This window comes from Falco cherrug, chromosome 1, assembly GCF_023634085.1.
Source record: "Falco cherrug isolate bFalChe1 chromosome 1, bFalChe1.pri, whole genome shotgun sequence".
Lineage (NCBI taxonomy): Eukaryota > Metazoa > Chordata > Aves > Falconiformes > Falconidae > Falco > Falco cherrug.
Genome location: NC_073697.1, coordinates 44,726,785 through 44,744,300, shown reverse-complemented (window position 1 = coordinate 44,744,300; position 17,516 = coordinate 44,726,785). Strand labels below are relative to the sequence as shown.

The following is a 17,516-nucleotide window of genomic DNA, read 5'->3' as shown; positions in this document are numbered from 1 at the left end:
TGGGACATGAGATAGTTTTAACCTTACAACAGCTCTGCAGAACTGGTGTGGTAGGCAGAGACCTGAAGCTGTTTTAGCACTAAAGTTGTCTTCCCTGGTGCCAGCAGCATAGCAGCTACCAGAGTGCTGTGCAACAGGTTGTGCTACAAATCTCTTACTGGTAACAACTAGGTCAAGACATTGCTCTTTTGAAAGGAAAACTGGTTCTGCAGAAGTCAAGTGCATTCCTTCTATTCACTATAGGCAAGAGGATTTCAAACCCTGGTTTTGGGCTATAGTAAACACATGTGGTGGGCAGCTGCAGCTATTACTTAAGAGCTAATCCCTGTAATATCCTTTGTTAATCTAACTACAATGATAGAGTGAAATGGAACATATTCAACATAAACACAGGGTGCATGTTAGATTAACAGGATTACCTGCTGCTGATGGTAATACTACACTATATTTATTCAGCACTTCTTCAAATAACAGAAGGTACTTTTTAAAGGTGGATAAATATTGGTTAATCCAAGAGAGGAAAATGTAAATGCAAAGAGGTTAAGTAATAATGCCAGTTCCATACAGTGAACTAGTAGTAATAACCCTAGACACATGCTCTAACACAGCATTTCTTAAGCCATTGGTTGCTATGACCTGCTCATGAAGTCCTAACAATTACAGCACATCCTGTTTTCTCATGCTAACAGTCTGCTTATAAAGCAATGTTTCTATTGCTAGTTAAGTCTCCAATTTCACTGCTCGCTTTTGGCTAACTTTGAAAGAGTCTACACAAAATCTATTTGGGGAGCAAGCATATAGTTTACAATGGTAAACCTAGAAAAGGGATCATTCTTTCCTTTGCACTGTAGTGTGTCTAACACACTGTGCTATGGAATAGTCAAATGTAAGCAACCTGAACCCTTTATAACTTATCTGGTGTTTTCTATAGTCTTTGTTCATAAATTATTATTTTGCATTCTTCCTGTACAAACAATAGATGTGTTTAAAGCAGTCTGATAAAATAATGAACTTCAAGAATAAAACTTTCATTTTTTCACCTCTTTAAAAAATCCTTTATGGCCACAACCAATTCCTGTGATTCCCCTCTTTAGACATCATTCTTCTAATGTTCATAAGGTCATTTGTACCATGGGAAAACTGTGAACCCTGAACATACACTGTACTGCTTATTAGCTCATTAGTACCTTGTACAAGCATTCACTCACAGTAGCTCTTAATAAAGAAAAAATTTAAATGCCTACCTAATTTGGGCAACAATGTGTAAACCAAAGAGTAGCACAGACATCATCCCACCTTATGTTTGCATCTAGTTTAGCATTTACTCTTAACAGAAAAGGTGGAACCCAAGTCAATAATCAAGGACCTCTACAGCAAATGAGGAAGATTGTAGAGGAATGAAGGCGGTGGGTTGATTAGCATTGATAATGTGCAGCTGTGGCCTTGCCGCAGAGGCAGTGGGTTGACTGACATGGGTGATGTGCAGCTGTAGCTCATTCCTGATAAGTAGTTAAATAGCCCTGAGGAGTGTGGGGGTGTGTGTTGGGTGTGGTCTGCTCTCTGGTGGAGGGAGATAGGGCACAGACAGTAGAATTTGACCAATGGTAAAGCCTGGTTGCAGCCTACTGGTTTGTTTGTGCTGCAACAATTGGTGCCCTGTGTGAGGCTGATTGAGTTGGTCTCTGACTACAACAACTGGTGCCCAACATAGCTGGGACAAGTGGGAGAACCTGCAACCCATAACAGACACCACGCGAGATGAGCTGTTACAACCAGTCGATATGGGTGTATTGCAGTATTTGTTGTCCATCTTAACTCAAATTGAAAATTTTGGTACCCAATGTAGATGGGACTAATTGATATGGGTACAGAAGAATAAAATTCCACTTTAACAATGCTTATAGATATATTTCAAAAAAGAAGTGTAAAGTATAATAAGAAGGCAACAAGAACTTTGCTAGGATGGTGCAAAGTAAATGATGTGCTAGTTATGCTGAAAAATTTCTTCAGTGTTCAGATGTGGCAGAATGCTGGAAAATTTCTTTTTGAGGCTGCCTTGAGGGGCGATAAAATTGCAACAACATTGCTAACAACATGGAGATTAGTCTCAGACTTACTAGAACAATTAAATGTGGACAGGGAGACAAATTCTATATTTGCAATGCTTATGGATATATTTGAAAAAAGAGGTGTAAAATATGGCAAAATGGCAATAAGAATTCTGCTAGTGTGGTGTAAAAAGTATGATTTGCCAGTTACAGTGAAAATGGTTTTCAGCATTCAGACATGGCAAAGCATTGGAAAGGTACTTTTTGAGGCAGCCTTGAGGGGAGACAAAATTGCCACAGCTTCGTTAACAACATGGAGATTGATCATAGATTCACTAGAACAATCAGATGTGGACAGAGAAATAAACCCTATATTAACAATGCTAATAGACATATTTGAAAATAAAGGCATAAAGTATGAGATGGCAATAAGAACTCTGCTAGGGTGGTATAAAAGGAATAATTTGCCTCTTATGGTAAAAGATGTCTCCAGCATTCAGAGATTGCAAAGTGCTGGATTGTTACTTTTTGGGGGCTGCCATGAGAGGGGACAAAATTGCTACAACGTCATTGACAACCTGGAGATTGGTCTTAGGTTTACTAGAACAATCAGAAGCAGACAAGGAGACAAAGGCTGCAGTTGAAATAGCCACATCCCTGGTTGCAGAGATGATGCCCAATAAGGTACCTTTGGCACCATTGGATTCTCTGCCACCACCTGATTCACGCAGTCAAGGCTGGCAGGAGGAGCAGAATGGTGCCAGGTCAAGTGGGCAGAGTCAGTTCCCTTTGGGGCAGCAGGGAGATCCGGTCATTGTCCTGTTGCCTGTCTGTGATCCCAAGCCATCTGTGATAGGTTTATCGGAGGAGACCTCAGGTCATGTTCAACAACCAGTCCAAATGACAGCATCGGGACCAGATCCTGCCAAATTCTGGAAAAAGATGCAGGAGCAAGCACCCACGGAAGAGGATATCAATGCTGCAACTGCCATGGGGGCAGGGTGTTAGCTTGCTCAGTGCTTCGAAAGGATGGTAATGCTCCCCCTGAGTGGGAACCTTTCAACTGGGGAGTGATAGAAGAGTTAAGATCAACCTGTATACAGTACGGAATAGGCTCACCCTATGCTCAATCATTGTTACATAGTATTTTCACAGCAAAGCTTACTGCTTATGATTGACGTTCAATTGTGCAAATTATATTGACCCCTATGCGAATGTTAATGTTTGAGTCAAATTGGAGGTGCTTGGCAAATGAGCAATCATTGATGAATTTAGAATACCCCCAGGATGATCCACGTTTTGGGGCAGGGATTCCACAATTGATGGGGTAGGCTCCAGTTAACTCTCCTCAGTTACAAGCTCGCTTACATCCTTTAGTCCTGCAGCAGGGAAAAGAATTAGCTCTCCAAGCTTTATTGCAAGTTCCGAATCATGGCATTCCACAACAGTCATGGACCACAATAAAACAAGGCCCAAATGAGGGATACGTGTCATTCCTGGATAGGTCGAGAGACGCCTTGGACAAGCAAATACAGAATGGGGCAGCTAAGGAAGCATTGTTACTTCAGTTAGCTAAGGACAATGCAAATGAGGATTGCAGAAAGGCGATTGCAGGCATGGTGAATTGTAATCTCACTTTAATAGAATTAATGGATGTAGGTGGGAAGGTAGGAACCACTGACTTCCAAATGGAGCGTCTGGCAAAGATCTTTGCTGATACAGTCAGGGTTGTCCACCATTGTTACACATGTGGGCAAGAAGGTCGCCTAAAGAAGGACTGTCCAAAGCAATTGAGGCCGGGAAGGACTGATGGCTCTGGTTTGGTATGTCGTCGATGTAACAAACCAGGGCATTTTGCAAAATACTGTAGACCTAGATTTAACACTCAAGGACAGTTACTTGTAGGTGGCAACAGAAAGCAGGGAAACGGGGAGGAACTGTAGGATGATACAAATGAATCTTCCACAACAATTCCAGGCTTATGCAGCCAACTCACAACCCAAACTTCAGGGAGCGCCAGATTGGATGTTACCCCAGCAGCCGCCATCACAATAGAGGATGATAAAGTACATAAGGTCCCACTGAATGCTGAGGGACCCATCGGCAATAAAATGAGTGCACTGTTGCTTGGACGTTCTATTGTAACATTACAAGGTTTGTTTGTCTTACCAGGAGTCATTGATGCTGATTATATGGGTCAGATTCAAGCAATCGTGTGGCCCCCCATTTCCCCTGTGTCAATTCCTGAAGGTAGCCAGATTGCACAATTAATTCCTTTCCAGGCGCAAGTTCATTATGCCCATGACGAAGTCCGGGGCAATGAAGGGTTTGGTTTGACAGGAACATCACAAATTTTCTGGACTCAAAGTGTACAAAAGGCTCAACCAGCTCTAACCTGTAAAATCACCTTTGCCAAAGGGACTCCTGTAACACAGGTGACCAGAATGATTGACATGGGAGCAGATGTAACTATTATATCTGTGCACATCTGGCCTTGCTCTTGGCCTGTCTGTTCTGCAGGTTCCATATTGGTGGGAGTGGGTGGTGTGACACAGTTTCCAAAGTCAGCGTATGGTGCAAGCTCAAAACCCTCAGGGCCAGACGGCAACAATCCATCCCTATGAATTTGTGGGGAGGGATGGGACTTTTTGGGACAATGAGGAGTTATTATTGGTACCCAGAATGATTTTTAATAGGGGCCACTGATGGAGCGAATACGAAGACCTACTCTGCCTTTGACTTGGAAGACAGATACCCCTGTTTGGGTGGAACAGTGGCCCCTTCCTGAGGAAAAATGTGTAGCCCTCCAACAATTAGTCAAAGAACAATTAGCACAAGGATACCTAGAACCTTCCCATAGTCCTTGGAATACCCCTGTGTTTGTGATAAAAAAGAAATCAGGCAAATGGTGTTTGTTACAAGATTTAAGGAAAGTTAATGATGTAATGGAGGGAATGGTAGCCCTGCAATCGGGCATGCCTTCCCCAGTGATGATCCCGCGAAACTGGGACATTTTGGTAATTGATTTAAAAGATTACTTTTTTAGTATTCCTTTATATGAAGCTGATAAATGTAAATTTGCTTTTTCAATACCTAGCAGAAACAATATGACTCCTTGTAAGCGATACCAATGGACGGTGTTGCTGCAGGGTATGAAAAATAGTCCTACTATATGTCAATGGTATGTAGAAAAGGCATTGTCACCTGTACAGGAACAATTTCCACAAGTATATTGTTATCATTATATGGATGATATTCTTGTACCAGCTGCAAATAAGGCTGAACTTCAGCAATTGTATCCAGTTTTGCAGCAGTTGTTGGCCACCTTTGAGCTATGTATAGCACCAGAAAAGATTCAACAAGCCCCGTGGAATTACTTGGGAGTTAAAGTCCTAGATCGGATGCTCGAGCCATAGTCTATCCAGCTCTGAGTAAATGTCAGAACCCTAAATGATTTGCAAAAATTATTAGGGACCATAAATTGGGTAAGGCCATACTTGGGCCTTACAACAGAACAATTGAAACCACTCTTTGATCTATTAAGGGTGACACTGATTTAATGTCTCCCTGATCACTAAGGAAGCCAGCTTAGCCCTAGAGAGGGTGGCTGATGGTCTGCAACGAAAAAGGGTACACGGTGTAGACTTAGAAACTCCAATATTTATGTTCATATGTTGCCATTGCTAACTATCATCCCATGGGATTGTTGGGCCAATGGAATGAGTGCCAGCAAGATCCGCTACATGTCTTAGAGTGGTTATTTTTATCTGTACAACCACGGAAGAAAGTAAGCACTCAGATTGAAATAGTATCAAAAATCATCACCAAAGGACACACACGGTGCATTCAGCTCTTGGGCCAAGATCCCAATTACTTTATAATTCCCACTGGATGTGATTATATAAGCTGGTGCTTGGCAAACAGTTTACCACTTCAGTTGGCTCTGGAAGGATTCAAGGACAAATATCCTATCATCTTTCCAGTCATAAATTATTATAAACTTATTCGGACATATAAATACTTCAAAAGCTGCTGGTAGCAGATAGCCCAGTGCAAGGCCTTACGGTCTTTACAGATGGTTCTGGGAAATCAGGAAAGGCAGTGGTCACTTGGCATGATGGGAAGCAACAGCAAGAATTGATGCACTTGACACAGGGATCACCTCAATTGGTTGAACTTAGTGCTGCCATTGTTGCCTTTAAAACGTTTTCTCTATGTGCTGTAAACATTGTTACAGACTCTTTATGTTGCAGATGTTGCGCAACACATTGACAGTGTGCTGCTTAAGGAGGTAAATTCAGAAGAACTATTTTTTTTATTAAAAACATTATGGGTAATAGTGAGTCAACGTACACATAGATATTACATCCTGCATGTCCGCAGTCACACTGGATTGCCAGGATTCATCTGTGAAGGAAATGCCTGTGTTGATGCTTTTGCAGCTCCTGCTTGGACTCCTCCAGTGCTGTATCTGATATAACAGGCCCTCATGTCTCATCAATTTTATCTTTGGGGGCTCAGGCACCGGTCCATCAATTTAAAATATCTTCTGTGGATGCAAAATCCATCATCGCCACTTGTCCAGAGTGTCAGCAATTGGGTCCTGGACTAACATTTCCACGAGGGGTCAATCCATGTGGATATCCGTCCTTGGATCTGTGGCAAAATGATGTCACATATGTGCCTTCTTTCGGTCATTTACAGTATGTTCATGTCTCCGTTGATACCTTCTCAAAAGTTGTATGGGCATCGGCCCACACTGGGGAGAAGGCTCTGGATGCCATTTTACATCTTCGACAGGATTGGGCTGCTCTGGGGGTTCCGAAGCATCTCAAGACAGACAATGGACCGGCATATTCATCTGCACACATGGCCAAGTTCCTTGCCTCTTGGGGGGTGAAACATGTTACTGGCAACCCGCATTCCCCAACTGGCCAAGCCACTGTGGAATGTGTTCATCATACTTTAAAGCTACTTCTTGAAAAACAAAAAGGGGGAATGGGTTCTGAGACTCCACATGCTTGTCTATGGAAAGCTGTGTATACATTGAATTATTTGACTGTGCCGGCTGGGAAAGAATATCCTGTGATTATCTCACATTTCTTGTCTTTGCAGGGAGGTGATCCTCCTATCTGAGCAAAGGTTTTAATGTGAGATCTACAAACGGGAAAATGGACAGGCCTGTGGGATTTAATTACCTGGGGACGAGGGTATGCTTGTGTCTCCACAGGTGCAGGGCCGTGGTGGCTTCCAGCTAGGTGTGTTAAGCCTGTTTTAGATCCTAGAATTGACAAGAGGACATGAGATACCGGCTGTTCCACAGAACCCTTGAGAGGGGAGTCAGAATATCTGGGTGACCCTGATGCGGAGGCTGAATCAGATGTAGCTTTGTGCCTTTTTAACTCAACCTGAACAGCCTTTCCACATATCCTGCCAAGGGCCCTACAATAGATGACAGACATGGCCCTTTTGGTTAAAAACAAAAAGGGGGAATTGTAGAGGAATGAAGGCAGTGGGTTGATTAGCATTGATAACATGCAGCTGTGGCCTTGCCTCAGCGGCACTGGGTTGATTGACATGGATGATGTGCAGGTGTAGCTCATTCCCTCTAAGTGGTTAACTAGCACTGAGGATTGTGGGAGAGGGGGTTGGATGGAGGAGGACAGAGAAACAGCACAGACAGTAGAACCTGACCAACAGTAAAGCCTTGTTGCAGCCTACTGGTTTGCTTGTGCTGCAACAGAAGATCAGGCATCTCTCAGGGATAATTTGTCCCACTCATTGTAGACACCTATTTTAGTATCTGGGGATGTTTCTCTCCATTCCATGCAGAACAGACCTAGACAACAAGATGCCTGCTGGTGGATGAAATTCATTAAATGCATATTTGTTGTATTGGCAGTTTGTGACCTACATGTTATACGAAGTGAGACATATTCTACCTCTGCTGCAACCAGAGGCATAATGCTAATCACCTTAGTGGTGTGAGTCAGGGAAACTACCACATGACATAGAATCATGCCTTCTAAAATTCAAAGTCCACTGATTTTTTTTTTTTCCCCAACATTGCATTTATAGAACCCCTTTCAGCTTTGCCAATTATTTAAAACACCTAAAATATTTTTTCACTTGCTTATGAAATAGATCCATCTCCAGCCACACCAAAGCAGACATACAGGTTTTAAGCTACTCCTCAGTTTACGTGTCCAAGTTTGCTGGACAACAGAGACAGCCTGGAATAACTTGGCTGTGTCTCTTATATTCTCATTAGAAAACTGCAGCTGTAAATTTTATTCTGATAATTTGTGCTTAGGAAATAAGAGTAAGAAGAAGCACTAGAAACATATGTTGCAGCACAAGTTCCTCTGCAAATGAAACTGGAAAATGTCATTTCCATTTTTTGGACAACTGCAGTTAGGTAATTATGCTATTTAGGGCATTAGATACTGGGAAGCAAGAAATGTTCAATTTTGCCTTCTTACGCTTCTTAGAAGAGATGAGAGACAAGACAGGCTGCTATCTTCCTCTTATGAGATGACAAGGCTGACATATGATCTCTTTAAAAAATTGGTGAAATTCCTGTTTTCACTGGAGTCAGGAATTTGCTTCAGAACTACTGTTCTGATTTCAGGCACAAACCTCTACTGCCAAAGTCTAGTGTTTGGAGAACAGCCGTTAGTTTCTGACAGCTGTGAAGAGAGATGGTTAGGGAAGACGCTACGAACTTTCACTGACAGGTAGTTTACTTGGGAAGCTTTACAGAGAGAAGGGAATGACAAAGTGCTTTACAGTGATAAATACATTGAACCATATCATAATTACTAGGGCCAGTACTAATGCCCAGCTGCACTGCAGGCTTCAGCTTGGAATTCAGCTGCCACCCCAGTGGCCCTGCAACTGTCCAGTGCTCCCTTCTGCCAGGCTGGCTGGCAGTGCAGAGGAAGCAGCCTCGGTGCATGCCAGGAGAGCTGAGACTGAAAAAGCACCAGTAAGAATCTGTAATTTACAGCTGTACCTATTTTTTAAGGGATACTGTTGCATTTGCTTTAATTAAACTGCACAGAAATCACAATGCCCGTTTCCAATTTTTGGACTGAGAGTACAGGGAAGGTGGGAGGTAGTTTGAAGGCACAGGTGCATCAGATGCACTGATTTTCCTTTGAATATATTTTACTCAAAATCTCTGCTCTTCCATATTATTTCTTGCATTGTCTCTTTATCTGAAACAGATGACTCAATCCCAACTTAATATTAAATATCTTCTGGGAAAAATTCTTAGCAGCTGCCTCGCATGCATGCTTCTTTTCCTCCCTGGTATTAGACAGCATAAGAACTTATAAAAGTTTAAAAGAAAAAGGAAATATTAAGATTAAAATAATGTTTAATTAGTGGCTATAATACTCATCATCTTTCACGTACACAACATAAAGCAATTCATAAGAATGATTATTGTTATCCCCATCTTACAGAGAAAGGAGGTGAATTAAATTATCTGCCTAATGACACACTTAGTGTTAGATTCCAGATCTGGCTCCCAGTTCTGTGCTATACCAACTAGGTCACATTTAGCAGTGTACAGTTTTTAAAAATTCTATGTTCACCAGTATCTGGAATCTCAACCTTTCACACCCCTTTTTTTTTTTTTTTTTTTTTTCCCTCCAGCTTCACAGGTACTGAAACTAATCACATTCCTTTAGCTTTGTTAACATTGTATCAGCACAACATGCACAATTTAAAAAAAAAACCAACCACAAACAAACCAAAACCAACAAAGGACTGACTTCTCAGTTGACTCTTGACATGAAAAGACACTGTATTTTCCTGGAATCAGAGTTTGTACACGAGCAGGGAAAACATACAATATTCTCTGCTAAATATCCATTGCTCCAGGGAGCACTGGTAAGTGGCAGGACAAAAAAAATAGAGTTAAGAAAGCCAGCACTGTTGGCAGGGAGTGGAAGGATTTGCAGTGCATCGGTAAGACTCAAGCACATACACCCTACCCATCAGGATCACTCTCAAGTGCTTTCTTCACATCCAAGTCCAAAGGCTGAGCCCCTTTTTAGGTGAATACACATTCAAGAACAACTAAAGTTCTTGTCCAAATTGCACATACTTGTGACTCACAACAATCACTACTTCTCCCCCTGTTCACTATTTTGTCAAAAACTACATTAAATTATCAAAGCTGAAAGCATCCCGAACACTTTCACAAGAACACACATGTGGTTTTGGAAAATCAAAAGCAGACTGTGAATTTTGTCCAAATAATCCTAGAAAAGCATGTGGCAGGCTAGTTCAATATTAGAAAAATTTCTGTCACCTAGTCTAGCATTCACTGACCTCTCAGAAGCCTGAGATGCTGAAATTTCTTGGCAGATCCACAAGAGGAAGGTGTAACTTTCCTCCCAAGGGAAGAAGCTCAATCACAAGACAGATTTGTTTAAAAGAAACAGCAGGAAGGCCTTATAACAAACTTCAAGATCCTCTCTGGCACTGGCAGGGAATGGTGTAAAGGCTAACCAGACATTGGCAAATCCCAGGTTTGTTACTTCAACGATGAAAGATCCTGGACATTACTGAGTTGCAGAATATGAGTAACATGATGTGCTTTCAGTTTGTTCTGAGTCTTTTGGAGGTAAAGCTAATTAACAAAGAACAGTTTCATAGACTCACAGAATCATAGAATGATTTGGGTTGGACGGGACCTTAAAGATCATCTAGTTCCAACTCCCCTTCCATGAGGAGGAACATCTTTAGACCAGGTTGCTTAAAGCCCCATCCAGCCTGGCCTTGAACACTTCCAGGGATGGGGCATCCAAAGCTTCTCTGGGTAACCTGTGCCAGTGTCTCACCACCCACACAGTAAAGAATTTCTTCCTAATATCTAATCTAAATCTACCCTCTTTCGGTTCAAAACCATTCCCCCTTGTTCTATCGCTACAGGCCCTACTAAAAGAGTCCCTCTCCCTCATTCTTATAAGCCCCCTTCAGGTACTGGAAGGTGGCTATATGGTCTCCCCAGAGCCTTCTCTTCTCCAGGCTGAACAACCCCAACTCTCTCAGCCTGCCTTCATAGGGGAGGTGCTCCAGCCCTCTGATTGTCTTTGCAGCCCTTTGGACTCTCTCCAACAGGTCCATGTCCTTCTTATGTTGAGGGTCCCAGAGCTGGACACAGTACTGCAGGGAGGGTCTCACCAGAGTGGAGCAGAGGGGCAGAATCACCTCCCTCAGTCTGCTGGCCATGATTCTCTTGATCCAGCCCAGGATACAGTTGGCTTTCTGGGCTGCAAGTGCACATTGCTGGGTCATGTTGAGCTTCTTGTTCACCAACACACCCGAGTCCTTCTTCTCAGGGCTGCTCTCAATCCATTCTCGGCCCAGCCTGTATTGATACTGAGGGTTGCCCCAACCCAGGTGCAGGACCTTGTACTTGGCCTTGTTGAACTGCATGACGGGACCAACTCTCAAGCCTGTCAAGGTCCCTCCAGTGTGTCAACTGCACCACTCAGCTTGGTGTCATTGGCAAACTTGCTGAGGGTGCACTCAATCCCACTGTCCATGTCACCAACAAAGGTGTGGAACCTCACCGGTCAGAGTTCAGACCCCTGAGGAACACTACTCATCACCATTCTCCACTTGGACATTGAGCTGTTGACCACAAAAAACACTTTGAGTGCAACCATCCAGCCAATTCCTTATGCACTAAGTTGTCCATTTGTCAATCCGTGTCTTTCCAGTTTAGAGACAAGGATGTCACATGGGACAATGTCAAAAGCTTTGCACAAGTCCAGGTAGATGATGGCAGTTGCTTTTCCCTCATCTGTCAACATTGTAACCCCCAGTGTTCCTCAGTTCATTAAATAATGTTGCTTAAAGTTCACCGCATAGCTTTACCTAATTTTCAGTGGCTCTTTTTGTACACAGGTAGCAACATCAACAAGACATTCCTGCTGTGCTGGTCGTTTCTAAGACTTGATTCAACTATATCCATCAAGATAATATTGATTTGCATTCTTTTATTAAACAATGATATCCCAAACCCTTTGAATTATTAACTGACAATGTATTAACACCTGAGGGGAAAAGGCTTTTTTCTTCCAGAACAGGTCTTCTCCACCTGGAGCAGCCAAGGAATACCAAAATCAGTATGTAATTACTAACCGCACTTTATGTCTATGTTTGTTCATGGTTATTCTTTGAAGGTTATTGCATCACTCTATCTATAAATACCTGCTTAACTTTAGAATTAGTCTGAAAAATTTAATATTGAATCCCAATCCCCAGACAATACTTAGTATCCAATTAAATAATTAAATCATTAAATGTTAAATTAATTCAATTAAAATTTAATAGTTGATCCTGATTTACCATTCTAAAAGTCCTCTCACAATTTCCTCTTTTGACAGTTCTGATAGCAAATGTCAGTCCCACTAACCCACAGCTTGCAAAAGAAAAGCAAATCAGTCCCCACTGTGGAATATGTATGGTAGCGGAAAGGAGTAAGTTCAGCATTTTTTAAAAATTTTCCCTTCAGCAAGTAAACGTAATTGCATAGCATTATAATGTACTTTGTGTCAAAATATGTGCTTCCTTTAGCTTTAGACAGGGAGACAAAATTCATTACTGTAAGACACAAATTACTTTATTTTAACTTATGGTAGAGAGATAAGCATGGAAAAAAGAGCCAGAACTAGTTCTGCCAGTCTTGCAAAGCTGATCCATGTGAGATGTGCTGAGGTAACATGACTGTACCTGAGAAAAGAGCTTATACAGGCTTTTATCTTTTCATGCTACAACTGAAGCTAGATTGAATAGCAGTAACTGATCTACTTTAGCTACTTAAGGAGTAATTAAACTACATCAGTTTGGTGCTAGTGAATAGGCAAGTTTCTCATAGTCTGTTATCACTCATTCTTTAGCACTGTATCTCAAAATATACTGGAGAAATGAAACTGTTGGGTGTCTCCCAAGGCCCTGTTTCTAGTTAGCATGGCTGGTATTTTTGCTGTCCGACCATAAGCTCTTTCAACTTTATTTACACATTCTTACACCATCATCATTAATCATTAGAAGATAAAGTACTTTATATTCTATTTCTGTGCTTGTACAACCTATTCTATCCAAAAGGGCTTTGATTGAGAACAAGACCTTTAAATACTGCTACAGCAGAGATTTTAAAAAACAGTATCTGTAAGACTTTGCACTGATCATTGTTTGTACTAATTGCACACAAACTTTTATGGTTCTCTTGGAAATGCAGGAAGAGAGCCCTGATAAGCAATCTGCTCTTGCTTACCACAGAAAACATCTTCCAAGAATAAAGTGCCATGGCAGTTAATGTTAGCTACTGGCCCTACTGTGAATAAAATTTCCCTTTCTTGCAAAGTGTCTGTGATGGGTGACACCAAACGCTTTTAGATAGTGGAAGTCCAGTTTCCAAGCACAAGTATTTGAATAGGACATCCAGATTTTATAAGCAAAGAAGATTTAGATTAGATATTTAATGTCTCAATATGGTATTTTTATGGTATTGATAGATATAAAATTGGCTTTTGAGTTTTACCACATATATTGTTAAATTTAAAATTCTCTTCACCCAAAGCATCTTACTAGTGATACTGTGTACAAGAGAAAAGTACTATTACTTTATAGTGCCTGAAAGGAAGAACATATTCAAGTGTGCTCTGAAATTACTGTTTAAAGAGCACCTGTTTGCAGAGATTACTCCTTCCTTAAATAGGACCTAAAGGCTTACCTATTAGCAGTTCAACCCAGTAGGTAAAGCCAGCTGTAAAAAATTACATTCAAGACTTCTAGAAGACAGAAGAACAGGTTGAAATCTGCTGCTTTGTAGTTTAATCAGTTCTGCATATTTACAGCACTAGTTTGTTTTTGCAGGTGCTTCAAATGCCATTTTGTTCTTGAGAGATGTATGAAAGTGAGACAGTTGCACCTGTGCAATTATCATAGTGCTAGTTGTTTTGATATTTCTGCTGACACACTGTGTGAGTGAGTGAGGGGGCATATATACACAAAATCTTTCCAGCAGATATTATTTTTTGTGGAGACTGTTGTGAGTGGTGATAAAATAACCAGGTAAGAAAAACAATAGTATTTATTTTTCTGTATTTTATGGTTAAAATCCTGGAAAATATATTCTAAAACTATACAACAAATTCAGAGGTGTTTATAGTCACAATTTAAAAATTTTATGTCTGTGACTTTTTGACCCTGGACTTTATTAGTTACCCCAAATTTATAGCTTTTGAAGAAGGTAGACGATATTTGAAGATACTTGGTTCTGATCTAACTTCCTCAAGAAATGAAGAATCTTAGGGAAGTGAAGCAAGTAGCTACTTATCTCTCCTGCTTACAAAAAACTAAAAAAAATCTTTAATTACCTGGCTTCAACTTCTAGCCCCTGGGTTTTGAATACTTCTACTCTTTCCGGACTGAAAACTTGTTTGTACCCTGAATGTTTGAGTCTTGTCCAAGCCCCTGCCAACTTGTACTGTCTGCTTTACAATCTTCTCTTCAGGTCTCTGCTGTTTTATTTCACATGCATTGAGAATGTTGCATTTTGACCATATGACTCTTTTAGCCTCATTTCATGTAATGTGTAAATTCATTTTCAAGGTCATTCATGGATTATGTCACTGTAGCTATCACCCTGTGCTAGCTCTCTTACTCTTGGCGCTCTAGGCCAGTAACTACCCAAACCATTAAATTTTAAAACACCTTTGATCAATCTTCATGCTACTCTTTGCAGGTGGGAGCTGCTCATTCACAAAACCCACTTTTTCGTATTTCAAATTTCTCTTTAAAGCTTTCCTTTATTCTGGTGCTAATGGTGAAAAAACTTACCACTAGGCAACTGAAGTGCTACCAACAGTTTGATCTATTGTATTGAATAATATTGCTTCCTTATTGCCTAACATCGCTCTTCCTGTATGTATTAATCAGCTACTCTTTGAGGTGAAGTGTTGAGTATGCATCGGAATGAAGGGCTTTAAATAATGAGGGTATACAACACCTATATTGTATGACATACATTGTATGGTGGCTGTTACAAGAGCCTAATACCTACAATGAAACAAGTAAATCGGTAGATTCAAATATTGCCTGTTTTATACAACTTCTTATCACAAATTTCAGTTTGTAGGTCTGGTCTATATATTAAATATCTAAATATGAGAAGCAAACATACCTGTTTTTCCTTTCAGTGACTGCTAACGAGCACTTCTTCAGACTACATGCAGTTGCTGATGTATTAGACTCATTTTCTATTATTAATGTTTGTTTGTTTTGCTGGCTGAAAATTCTACAAATTACTAGGTTCATCTTGTTGCCAGGGTTCACAGAAGAGGCCTTAAAGTTATCAAGGAAATTGGGCTACCTGATTTCCACAGTGCAAAGGACAGCGATGTCCTCATCGTGGCACACAAAGGAATTTTTTGTGCCTTAGGAGCTCCTACGTGGATATGTTTGTTTGAATGTAGCAGTAGGGGAGTGGTTGGTGAAATTTCTGAAGCAAATTGGTGGGAGAAGCTTTAAAAATGCATTTAATGTGTGTGGGACTGGCTTCTTTGAAAAAAATGAAGGATGAGACCAGAATGTGGCAGAGCCTACGCCACCGTCTGATGGGGACTTTTGGTGCTGAGACATCTCTGGTGATGGGAGGAACCAGAGAAAGCATAAGCCGAATACCACCCGTTTCCAGTAAACTGGATGACTGGGCAGCTTCTTGGCCTTGGGTGCTTTCTTCACTTTTGGTCTTCTTCCTCCCACATCCTCTGCTGCAAAAGTCTTGGGAGTAAAAGATGAGTATGCATTCTTGCCAGGCAACTGCAGAACACCATCAGCTACCTCATTACCATAGTCTCGGTTTAACTACTTGATTCCCTTTTGATCTTAGCTACAGTCTTCCATTAGAGGACGCAAATCTTGCACGAAAGGAATGAGGGATCTGGGGTGGTGGAAGACATTTGCTTGTAGACAGAGCTACATAACCTAGGTCAACGGCAACTACAGCTGCTCTAAAGCCTGCCATCCTCCCAAGGAACCTCTTCTGCATGTTATTTATTATTTTTGCCCCCTGCAATTTCTGTCACACAGGATCCCAGCCCCCAAGGCAGCCCAACAAGATGGTGGCCGACGCTGCGCTTCCGCCTGACCCCGCCCGTCCCTGGGCGCCGCGAGCCGCCGGCGCGCAGGCGCAGACCCCGCCCCCCGCAGGTGTCAGGCCCTTCCCCAGCTGCACATGCGCACAGGGCTGGCCGCAGCGCCCCCGCAGGTGCACCTTGCCGCTGTGCGCCTGCGCAGAAGCACCCCACAGGTGCCCCCTCCCCCTGTGCTATATCTGAGTACGCCGCGAACCGCACGTATAAGAGGCCGATTCACGCCTCTTGTCTCCCACAGATCCTTCCGCCGTCTCCGAAGGCGGCCTTTATGGCGTTAAGGCTTAGCTCGCTTGAGGCACAAAGATAAGCGTGAAGGCGCGCTACAGCCCGAAACATCTGGTTTTCTCTTTGGCCCCACCTTTGGGCTCTTCGCGGACGTGGGCGTGCTGGCGGACTCCTTCACTCGAAGCTTTGCGGAAGGATACCCTTTTTTTTTTTTTTTAATCCGCCATCTGCTGAGCAACGGTTTCGAGGCGTGGCCAGGCGCGCGGGCACCGCCCTCTAGGCCAATCGCAGCGAGAGGGTTGTCGCAAGCCCCGCCCCTTTGGCGCCGGAGAGCCAATAGGCGTGAGGTACGGAGCGACGGGGCGGGGCGGAGCGGAGCCGGGCGCGCGGGTGAGGGGGTGTGTGCGTGAGCGCGGGGCCGAGTAGCGCCGCTCGCCGCAGCGGCTGTTGCTGGGGGTGGAGGGGAAGCGCTGCGTTCGCGGAGCCCCTTGCCCGGTCGCCGTGTGACCGCGGGGTGTGCCGGGTGGCGGCCGGCGGCTGGGGCCGGGGGGAAGCAGGTGAGGGTAGGGGCCAAGACTCGAGGGCTTGCCTGGGTGGGCAGAAGGGGGTATTTGTGAGGCGGACAGGCGTCCGGAAGGAGCTTGGCCCGGCCGCATTCTTCCCTGCTTTCCCCTCAGCTGCCGCTCCTCGCTTCGGCTCCTCGCAGGGAGGGAACAAAGAGGCGGAGGGGGGCAGGCTGAGGAGGCAGGGTGGCGGCCGGCCGGGGTGGAAATGGCTGGGAGCTGCACTGCAGCAGCTTCTGGTATTTCCTTCCACCCGCCCCCGCTGAGGCAATGATTAACAGGACCGTGGGCAAGGAGGCGTCCTGTGGGTGACTGAGGGCTCGGCTTGAGCCGCTTGAAAAGAAGCGGGGGAGGGAGCGGGGGGGACGGGGAGAGGAAGAAGGAAGCGACACCGCTCCCGCCCGCCCTGGCCCCTGCCGCTCCCCGTGAGGAACAGCGGGCGAGGGGCGAGCCCGCCGGCCCGCCTCGCAGCGCGGCCTGCCACCTGACCGCCGCCT

General features: G+C 43.3%; 1 protein-coding gene across 2 annotated transcripts in view; it reads left to right on the top strand.

Moving 5' to 3' along the window:
- Nucleotides 1-16,784: 16,784 nt before the first annotated feature.
- The window catches only part of KDM3A (lysine demethylase 3A), a 31,685-nt gene continuing 30,953 nt past the window's right edge, over nucleotides 16,785-17,516 (top strand). Inside the window, exon 1 of one of the 2 annotated variants that reach the window (XM_055709548.1) lies at nucleotides 16,785-16,803. The gene's annotated coding sequence lies outside the window, so the exon portion shown is untranslated. Of the gene's footprint in view, nucleotides 16,804-16,857; nucleotides 17,014-17,516 lie in introns of those variants that run through there. The other variant, XM_055709540.1, reaches the window with a different exon arrangement.